This window comes from Aquila chrysaetos, chromosome 26, assembly GCF_900496995.4.
Source record: "Aquila chrysaetos chrysaetos chromosome 26, bAquChr1.4, whole genome shotgun sequence".
NCBI lineage: Eukaryota > Metazoa > Chordata > Aves > Accipitriformes > Accipitridae > Aquila > Aquila chrysaetos.
The window spans coordinates 2,092,759-2,100,590 of record NC_044029.1 but is presented as its reverse complement, the minus strand read 5'-3'; the positions used below and the strand labels follow the sequence as shown (position 1 = coordinate 2,100,590).

Here is a 7,832-nt window from a genome sequence, read left to right as displayed (position 1 = left end):
CAATAAGTACCTCATGCTTTGTTTGCACCTCCATGGCTAAGGAGACCACTGTCCTAGGAGAGCTGTGGCTGTTTCAGAGCTCTTTGCTGTAATATGCCCAGGAGCTGCGCACCAGTTTCACCAGTCACCCCACCAACATCTTCTGCAATGAGGTGGGAAGGGCTCCAGCAACACAGTCATGGCTGACTTTGTAGGAATTAAGATGGAGGCAACTGAAAGATAAAATTATATACTTTCTCACTTTTTGGAGTTTGGCGATATCTCAGCTATGTCCAGGACTCAGTGTTATCTAACTTCCATCCCCTTTCATTTTTCCTTAGCTAGGTGGAGTCACGAGCACTCTTCAGCTGAACTTGTGATGTTGACTTTTCAATATCTCACTTTTTCCAATGCAAGTTGGCCGTTAAGAGTTTAGTCCTGCTGCTGCTCCTCTTGCCTGCCACAAGCGACCATAACCATATTCACAATCTGTCCAAATTCCGGTAGGGAACAAGGAAGAGCCAACAAAAGCTGTGAAAGCTGCTCTACATCAGGGTCCTGAGAACACTAACGGGCTTTCACAGCCCTGATCACCCTCACCTGGGGCCTCCCACACACCTTGCCCTTGGGCTCAGGATGCTATTTAAGCTCAAGCCTGGGCCCCCAGTCCTAGCCTGTGATGAGGTGGAGGTGTGTTTGGTGCCGACTCCTTATGTCCCGGCTCACTGGTGGATTTTTCCCAGGTGGACCGCAGGTGTAAGCTGTAGCCTGTGTTATCTCCAGTCCTGCTTCTGCTCTGCCTCCCGGGTGGACCTCAGGCTGACGCTGCAGGTAGCGTGTCTCCAGTCCCGCATCCACCCCATCTCCTCCTGCTGCTCTCGGCTCATCCCCGGATGGCCCCGGTCGTGGTTCAGCACCTCGCCTCCCCATGGCCTGTTGCTATCAGCACGCTGGCTCTGCTCGGGTACTGCGGGACTATTCCCTGTTAGCGGGGCTATCCTCAGCTCCTGGCTTATCCTCATGGAGCGGTCCTGCTCCTCCCTGATGTACAAGTGTCTTCCTTGCAGAAGGAAGAAGGCAGCCTCTTCCAAACTGAGTCCTGCATGATTTCTCGTAGCCAAATCTGATGTCCCCCCTCCTCCTGGATGTATAGGTGAGTGTAATGAGCTTTCCATCAGCTGCTGAGTGTGTGATGTCCCCCTGTTCCCTGGGTGGCCGTGGACTTCTCTGGGCAGGATGGGGCCGTTCCCCTGAGCTTTGCTCTGGGTATTTGTCTGGGGTATGACGCCTGCTCTGCAGCCCTCCCTCTCAATAAGCAATGAGAGGAGTCGTCTGCCTGCAGTGCTTCAGAACACGGGAGACCCTCCTCTAGAACAACAAAGTATAGCACTGAGGGTTTAAAAGGCTAACAGTGACTCTGGCTTGACGAGCAGCATTAGCAGAGGCTCCTCCTGCACCTCCAACAGCTTACACTGTCCATTCACATGACGCCTGGACTACATTTCCTCTCCCATCCTGAAAGAAATGGTTTCTTGTTAGTTACTGAGCTAGTCCTTTTAAACACCTTTCTTTTTCCTTGACAACAGACACAGTATGAGAAACAAGTAGACGTTTAAATTTTGCAGAATGAATCTACTTAGTGTGAATATTCTAGCAATTCAAAAGCCCATCTAAAAATATCCCAGTATTTATTTATTAATAATACTTCACTCATCACCTTTGACATTTAGTTTAAAAGAACTGCTTATTAATGAAAAGACAGTGCATTCATTTACTGGAATAAATCAACATTTCATAATATTTTTATCTCTCCAAATATTTACATAAATGAAGGCTAACCCTTATTGAACTCAATCACTATCATACTGTATAACATCAAAATGTCAAGAGGAAAAAATTGAAAGAATAAAGTATGTATTTACTCTGAGGCCTCTAAGAGAACTTCTTATCAGCTAATACTGTGCTAACATGTTAAACTTAAAGCTGTGATTCCTCTAGGAGTTTTTTAAACTTGTAGCCCCTAGCAGGAGGTGGGGTGGGGGGAAGCGTGTAATATCAGTACCTTAATTAAAATTTAAAATAATGAGAGAGAATCTAATGTGGAATAAGCAGAACTTACTCATAGAAAAAACACATTCTGAATTTCAGTTAAAGTCAGCTAGAGGGAAGTAGACCAAGTTCCCCGTACTGAAGTGGAGTATCTGATACTGCAGCTGGTTCCATATATGCTCAGCTCTGCTCTTGCACCCAGGCAGCTGTAAGACAGTATCTTCTTAATAACCTATATGCTCTTGCTAGGGCATGTTGGCTAACTATTAACTGCCTGCCATTAGGGAGGAATTCCCCCTCTTAGGACAGATTGTTCCATAGTCATTTTACCCTTTGTGACAGTCCACTTTAAATAAGTAAGTGATAAAGACAGAATATTGGATTTTATCAGGCACAACACAGGTTTGTTGAACAAATTTTGCCCTGTTCAGAAATTGAATGACTGGATAGCAACTTATAATGAAGAGGCTCTAATTAAAGACTTACTCAATAAGCTAAACTAATCTTAAAAGTGGAGTTATTCCTCTGCTTTTGAAATGCAGGAGGAAAAAAAAAGAAGGTGAACAGCTACTAGAGTTAACTCCCTGAAACTTTGCACCCCATTCGTTTCCTATTTTAGCCTGTACAGAAGCAGCTTTATCTATGAAGATTGCTTAATTACCTTCCTATGATAAAATTTCCTGTAAGCTGGTGAGAATTTTGGCCATCCTTCAAGAAATGAAAGGCTTCCTTTATTCATTAGAGTGGTAAATAGCTATCTTTCTGGGAGCACCTAAGAGGAAGAAATGGCCGGTCCGAGGGACAGACCACGATGCAAAGCGGTGTAGATGATGTGTGTCCTTTGTAAAGCAATCATAAATAAGGGGTGCTGCAGGGATGAAAGAAAAGCTGCAGGTGACTCTGCTGTTTAGTGGCAACTGTTTATAATCAAGTTGGAAACACTTTCCGAGCTGTAACTGATGGTTTGTGCTGAGGCATGGTTTGGTTCAGATGAGCCCTCAGGTGTCTGCAGTACCATTCGTGCTGGGAGCTGTCAGCACGGGGGAAAGAGGTTCTTGAGCATGAGCAGATTTCAGTCAAGACGCGTGTCTCTTGACCTGTCAAACAAGCGCAGACTCAAGGTCTCTCGCTAGTTGTGACTGGTGGTCATCTGTACGATGCTGCCGGAGCTCCAAGCAACTGGCTGGGAGTAGGCAGAAAGTTGTACAGCTGTTGACAAGATTTCCTATGCCAAAAGAAGGTACTGGTCATTTGTGGGTACATTATTTTCATATTTTCTTAATGTGTGGTGATGCATTCATAGGGGGGTGAAGAGAAGGAAATGTTGAAGATGAATGCCCAACCTACCTTCTACCTTTTATTCCTTTCCCCCTATCCTCTTCTGTGCTAGACTTTCCCATCCACAATTCTGATGACAAACTATTTTGTTGCCAGGAATTGTCTTGCCTTTCTATGGCTGAGGCCGTGGAGCTACCTTGTCAGTGCGAGCATGGGATGGCAATTATTTCAGTGGAGAAAAGGCAGAGTAGCAAGAGGAGGAGCAGCAAACAGGAGCTATGACAAAACCTCCAATTCTTTCATGGAGTGTGGGGTTACAGGATTAAAGTTAGTATTGTCTAGAAAAGTTTTAGGATGTCAATAAATTTTCTGAAATTTTAAAAATTATAGCATGCAATGTTATCTTAAAAAGATATTCTATTTATAAGTAACTGGATTTGAATCTTTTCCCTTCCTCTTCTCTCCCTTGATGCTGTGTCGCTAGTCTCTTGTAACACTAAAGGAGATATATTTGATTTGCTCTAATTCCTTTCTGTTCAATTTTCATTTGCACATCAGCCACGATAAAATATGAACACCTGGCTTGAACTAGTAATGCCAGATGTCGTTGCCACAGGCAACATCTCCTCTTTTGATCATGTGGATTCTTTCTTTGCTTTTTCCAATAATGTCTTGAAAGTATTGATTAGTGGACAAAGCACCACTTTGCCACTTGCCTCTTTATTATCGTCAGGAAAGGAAAAAGGTTTTAATGCAACAAATTTGTTAGTGAATAGGGCCATTAAATTTGGTTTCCTTTGTGGTGAGCTCTTCACTGTCTGACAAACAGCATCCACACAGAGGAAAATGCTTTTTGGGGAAGAACCTCTATTGAAAGCTGGTCTCCAGGGACTTCTAAATAGCAATTGCTCTGTGCCACCAACTCTCTAGGACCAATGTTGCAGGAGGCTGAAAGCTGAAAAAGAGATTTAAGGTCTTCAGAACTAGTTGAGACATGGAAAGCTTCATGAGGCATAATATGCCACTTGTTGGACTTCTTGTCTCAGCCTCTGCTGCTTCAGCTGGTAAGGGACAAATCCCATCACTGGCCTCAGGATGACCAAGGACAGAGGGGTTTTTGGCATGTGTTTCCTAGGCACCACTGGACTGGACACTTACTGGAATGTAAAGACGGGATGGTGGCATGTTTGGAGTTGCGGAGACCACCTGTCTCCTGCGGGCAGGGTTGTTTTGAAAAAAATTCTCTTATTTGAAAGTGCTTTGTCAATTTTGCTAAACGTGAATTTGTAAACAATGAGATTTCTGTTTTACAGGAGTGATGGCTTTCAGGAAGTCAGAAATGAGGACTGAGAGAACCTTAGTCTTAAATGTACTTATTATATGGCCAGTGCCTTCTGGAATGAACTGTAGGCATAAATCCCTGAGAGCAGTACCCCCTTGGGAGTGCTAGTGTCCAGAGACAGCCTTATGGCATCATTCTCCCATTGATCTCTTCAGAAACCTGTCATACCACGTGTGTTTGGCTGGCTACCAGGTGAATTTGCAAGGGAGACAACCCATGAGAAAGACCCTTTATTATTACATTTAAAAGAGAAGGATAGAGAGTTTCAGTTTCCTTGATATAAGCTTAAGGATCAATATACCTTTTAAAATTTTTTTTTTTCTCTTAAAGCTGGGGGAAAGCAAGGGAATTTTACTCCTGATAGTTTCAGGGCCAGCAACTGTCACCTTTCTCCTAGAGAAGACTGTGTTTGCTGCCCAGTGCCTCTCTCTTCTGGAGTAGGAGGTACAGCTTGTGTCGCTGTGTATTCACTCTTTATCAGACAGTGCAAATATGTAGAGAAGGATGGAAAGCGTATACCATGTGGCAGACATGAACTTGCTTACCACGAGGGATGCTGCCAGCTCTTTCTTCCAGCTGAAATTTGCCTCAATACCACTGCCAGATCAACTCACCCCCACTGGATATGTTTAGCAATGCAAAACAGGGCATTATTACCCTTGCTGTGTAGGTGGGATGTTGAAACAGAACAGCCTGGATTCGTTCCACTTTAAATTCCTCTACTGGGTAAGTGGGGATGTATCGGTTCGAGGACCCCTTTTTGTCAGTGGCAAGAGATCAGCATTTTCAGATGAAGTGCAGCCCACCCAGGTCGTGATTCACCATCTAAGGTACTAATTTCTTCCCCTTGTGCACAAAAGTTGCATGAGACTACTAGGTTTAAAGTTATGGGCCTTGGTTTCATGCCTAAAGCTTTATGGGACGAGCCCAAATCAAAATGATGCAGTTTGTTAGAGAGTGAGGCAGATCCGGGAACCGAACTTCAATGTCCCCAGATCCCTGTGATGCTGTAATTTATAGCCCATTCTGCTTCTTCAGTACTCAGTGTGATGCTCAGTTCCCCTAAAAAGTGTAAAGAGTAACAGAAATACTTAGAAGTCAAGTATATGTCCTGGAATGACATCTGGGCTCCTTGGGTGGGAAAGACAAGGAGGCTGCGAGTGTCATAAAAATGTGCACGTGCAAGAAAAGTGTTATAATCAGCAGCAAGGTACTATCACCCCACTTTTTGAGCCAACTTCCCCCCTGCACCCAGCCAGAGTGATAACGAGCATCTCAAGTCTCTGATGATGGACAAGCTGGGATACACAATGTTTTAATACAGCCTGTGTTTGGAGAGTTTCGCAAAGAAAGAATTGTTAATGAGTAATCCTTGTCCATTAGGGCACTGAGACAATGAGCCCAAGCTTTGATTCATTGTGTTATCACTACAGGCTTCTGCTAAACCTAAAAAAAAAAAAAAAAAAAAAACCAAAACCAAAACAAAAATGTTCCTGTGTAAGAATCGTTAGGATACTGAACTGAGTGCAGAACTGTCTTACATCCTGCCATCTGCAGTCTTCCAGAAAAGAACAGTAAGTAATAATTCCTTAAACTGATAGCTCTTGCTGTTGTATAGTATAAAAGCAATTTTCTCACTTGAATTATTTAGTGGATGTTAATGGATTTTTGACCAGAAAAAAAAAGATTTTTAAAGCTAGTATTTTATTGAAGAAAAATATAGAAGTCATCTCATTTACAAAACTGGCGCAACAGCAGGAATTCCCCTTGGGAAAAATGTTAAGGTCATGAAAAATAATGACGGTGTTGGAATTTGTCTTTAGAAAGCTGGTTTCTGTGTCTGTGTGTCACTGGAAAAGAAAGCATAACTTTGATACTGAGTCTTTCCTGCAATAACACTATCTAGTTAATTATGTGCATCAGCTTTAAAATTGTACTGGTTTGTTAATTTCTTTTCCTTTTAGGAAGAGTAAATGTTTTAAATGTGATTAAAGGCAGAACAGACGACAGTCCAGAAAGGGAATAGTTCTATTTGTTTTATGCAATTTCTTTGTTTGACAGTTTTGGGTACAGATTCCAGGTCCATCTTCCGAAGTCCAGGACTTTAGCACTTATTTCACATAACTAGCACAAGCAAAAGGCGGTTTCACATTTCAAGTGATTACTATTTGAATCCATTGCCAGTTTTTAAGAAAATGTCCGTTTATTCTGAGAATTCCTGCTAGCCATTTATCTTCAGAAAACTAAAATCATGGTGGGACACATTTGGCTTTTGTTATTTTTACTGCTATTGCTTGTATTACAGAGAACCTACAAATCCTAAACTAGATTGGGATCCCACTAGGCTAGACAGGAGTCCAAAAACTGGTTAAGAAAGGAGGGTTTGCTTTTTTATCCGGTGAGACATGAAAAAGGAGCTTGGGAAAGGAAGACACAGAGAAATGGTGTTCAGCAGGTCATCCCAGGGACAGTCAGAAGCTGGCCCCACTCTTTGAAGTTACTTGCCTACTTACAGAAATGCCATTGAGATGTCTGGTAGAGTTTTCAGTTCTAGTTGTGACTGACTTAAAGATATTTATTTTTTGCTTCAGAATTAAGCTGTAAGAATATCCTATATTTTTTTTTTCTGTGTCCTGTGTCTCTTTGCTGCTCTGATTTTAAATGTCACATTAAAAAATCTAAACATTAAATTTCAGACCAACACAGTAACACCAGTCCTGCCTCTGGTTCTCAGACTTGCTCATATTGTTGCTTATATTTTGCATCAGTTGCTGTGTAGCTGCCCGCGGTGCCACGCATGCCAAAATGATCTGGCAGCGAAAGGCTAGGAACAAGGAGCACAAATCTTCCTGATGCTTTCATGTCTCTTTGATACACTTTGAAACAAACAAACAAGCAAATAAAAAAGCCTCTCAAATAAGCGAGGCACTGCATTAAATATTCTACAAAAAGGCTATGAGGCCAGATCAAAAGCCTGTGAACTAGATGGGAATTTTCCTATTGATGTTAACAGTGTTTGGATCAGGCCATAGATTAATGATGTTACTGAAATTTCTCTTTGAGCAATTGGCAGCCAGATGTGTAAAGAATAGGACAATATTATGGGACAGAAGGAGGGAAATGTACCTCACTGATATTCGTGAAAAATTTTGCCAGTGCTTTGATATATCTTCCTTTACTGAGT

General features: G+C 42.4%; 1 protein-coding gene across 7 annotated transcripts in view; it reads left to right on the top strand.

Moving 5' to 3' along the window:
* Window positions 1–5,177: 5,177 nt before the first annotated feature.
* Window positions 5,178–7,832, top strand: part of NR1H4 (nuclear receptor subfamily 1 group H member 4) — a 41,830-nt gene continuing 39,175 nt past the window's right edge. For 2 of the 7 annotated variants that reach the window (XM_030003170.2, XM_030003166.2), the window contains exon 1: window positions 5,981–6,222. The gene's annotated coding sequence lies outside the window, so the exon portion shown is untranslated. Of the gene's footprint in view, window positions 5,375–5,459; window positions 5,479–5,966; window positions 6,223–7,832 lie in introns of those variants that run through there. The other 5 variants (XM_030003167.2, XM_030003169.2, XM_030003173.2 and 2 more) reach the window with 5 other exon arrangements.